The sequence below is a fragment of the Artibeus jamaicensis genome, unplaced genomic scaffold (genome assembly GCF_021234435.1).
Source record: "Artibeus jamaicensis isolate MK-2021 breed Jamaican fruit bat unplaced genomic scaffold, CSHL_Jam_final contig_456, whole genome shotgun sequence".
Taxonomy (NCBI): Eukaryota; Metazoa; Chordata; class Mammalia; order Chiroptera; family Phyllostomidae; genus Artibeus; species Artibeus jamaicensis.
Window position 1 is genome coordinate 1558405 of NW_026521839.1, and position 2801 is coordinate 1561205.

General features: G+C 44.2%; 1 pseudogene; it reads right to left on the reverse strand.

Annotated features, from left to right (window-relative positions):
• Window positions 1-1262: 1262 nt before the first annotated feature.
• LOC119055817 (uncharacterized) lies at window positions 1263-1369 on the reverse strand (annotated as a pseudogene).
• Between the last annotated feature and the right edge of the window lie 1432 nt (window positions 1370-2801).

The following is a 2801-nucleotide window of genomic DNA, read 5'->3' on the forward strand; positions in this document are numbered from 1 at the left end:
GAATTTTGCCATTTTGATGATGATGTGTCTTGAAGTGGGCCTCCTTGGGTTCCTCTTGGTGATTCTCTGTGATTCCTAGATTTGTGAGACTTTTTCTCTTATCAAATTAGGAAAATTTTCTCTCATTACTCGTTCAAATACGTTTTCTATCCCTTGTTCTTCTTCTTCTCCTTCTGGTATTCCTATTATTTGGATATTATTACGTTTCATATTGTCTTGCATTTTTCTTAATCCCTCTTCATTCTTTCTGAGCCTCTTTTCATTTTCTTGCTCTTTCTGTGAGATGCTTTCTACCTTGTCCTCCACCTCACTAATCCTATCCTCCACTTCAACTATCCTACCCTGGAAACTTTCTACTGTGTACTTCAATTCGGAAATTTTATTCTTCATTTCCTCTTGTCTCTTGCTGATGGTTTCCATTTCCTTTTTGATGTTGCTGTAGTTTGCAGAGAGATCATTATAGTTCCCCTGTAGTTTCTGGTAGTTCACTGTGAGCTCTTTGAACTTCGCAATAACCAGTGCTTTGAATTCACTGTCTGATAGTTGATCAGCGTCTATTTCATCTAACATTCTTTCGGAAGTTTCTGGTTTTTCTTTCATTTGGGGATTGTTTCTTTGTCTTCCCATTGTTTGAGACTCCTTGTTAGTCTCTGCTTCCAAAATGGATCTGTTCTGAAACACTGGTTTTATGGTGTAAACTTCTGTGGTATGATCCTTGTGAAGTTCAGTGGTGCAGACTCCTTGAATTTTCTTGATGTTCTTAGTCTCCACCTACACTCACGCTGGTCCTCGCGCTGGTCCCTGCGTTGGTCGCCTACCACTGCTGAATGTCCCAGCTCTAGTAGCCGCCTCCTCAAGCACCCAGGCCCGTTACTACGGCAGTGGCACAGAGGCTGGGAATGTCCCGGCTCCCGTATCTGGCTCTCTCTGCCGCCCAGGGCCGTCACAGGGGCTTGGAGTGTCCCGGTTTCCATACCTGACTCCCCGGCATCTAGTCCTGTCTCTATGGCAGTGGCACAGAGGCTTAGAAAGTCCCAACTCCTGTACCTGATTCCCCAGTGTCCAGTCCCATCACTATGGCAGCAGCACAGGGGCTGAGACCATCCCAGTTCCCGTAGAGGGATCCTCTGCCACCCAGGGCTGTCTCAGGGGTTTGGAGTGTCCCGGCTTCCGTACCTGACTCCCCCGCATCCAGTCCAGTGGCTATGGCAGTGGCACAGGATCTGAGAACTAAATTTAATTTTTAAAAATTATTTTTAACCCCTTGTCACATCACCAACTTCACCCAAAAGCAATGTTTTCACTTTGCCCTTTCTTGACAGCTCAGTGGGTCATTAGGGAAAGACCCAATGAGTGCTTTTCAAAGGGGCCATTTGTAGGCCCTTTTTACCACTTGAGGGCTGAGTTGTAATACTTGGAGTCACCACGAGGGACACCATTGACAGACACTGAGAGAGTATGTAGCTGGACTACCATAACTGGGACGGAAGAGGATATTAGACCATAGTCTATGAATGACAATTAAAAGTACCATGGCTGTGCTGCTTGGATAAGTCCAATGTGGAATAGGGGATATGACTGGTAATGCCTGTCTTCAAAGAGGTGATGCGTGGTCAGGTGAGGATGTAGAGCTACCTAGGTTGTGAAATCCAGCAAAGGGAACTAGCATCCATGCATAGGCTCAGCCTCCCAAATGTCTCCGTAATGTTTCTTTAAAAAAAATTTTGTTTATTCTATTACAGTTGTCCCAATCGCACCTTCCCCCATCCTTGCCTTTGGACTCCTTTGTCCAACCCAACCCCCATTCCCACGGTCCATCCCCATGGCATTGTACATGTCCATGGGTCATTCATACATGTTTGTTGTTCTCTTCCTCTTCTTTCTACCATTCCACCCTCCCCAATTCCTCTGGCAGCTCTCAGTCTGTTCCCTGTTTCCATGTTTCTGGTTCTGTTTGCTCGTTACTTTATTTTATTCATCAGATTCCTCTTATAAGTGAGATCATATGGTATTTGTCTGGCTTATTTCCCTGACTAGCTTATTTCGCTTAGCACAATATTCTCCAGTTCCATCCATCTTGTCACAAAGGTAGAAATTCTTTTTTTTATTCTTTCTGCTGCATAGTATTCCACTGTGTAAATGTACCATAGTTTTAAAATCCATTCATCTACTGATGGGCACTTAGGCTGTTTCCAACACTCCGCTATTGTAAATTATCAAAATGAAAATGGAACTGACTGTATGGGAGAACATACTTGCCAATGATACATTGAAAAAGGGTCTAATCTCTAAAATATATAAAGAACTCATGTGACTCTGATGAGGACTCCAGCCTATGGGGTCCGTGTGTTGTGGCCTCAGTGAACAAATTCACACTGACTACAGAAGTCCTGTGGAGAAAAAGGGACTGCATGGGCACTCTCTAAGTGAGAGAGAGGGCCCCAACCCCTGCCTGGACAGGCTCTCATTGCTTTTCTGGGTACATTACAGAAGGATGGTCCTCATTTACTATGCACAGCTTGTTGTAGGTGATTACCTTTCACAGATAACAAAGGAAAGAATGTTGCTAATTACTTCAAAGAAAAAGGATATTTGCAAATGTAAGAAGAAAGGTGGTTGAACTGGTTACACTCTATATCTGGGAGGTTTAGCACAGACTTTAGGAAGCTACTTTAAAAATACACAGAAGCTGCCTCAATTCAGGCTGAGGGAGTTTTAGTAAAAAGCAAGCCTCATAGCACCCTAGGTACCATGCAGGTCTGATTCCCCATGGGAAAACTGATCTGTGGGCTTGGCTCCTG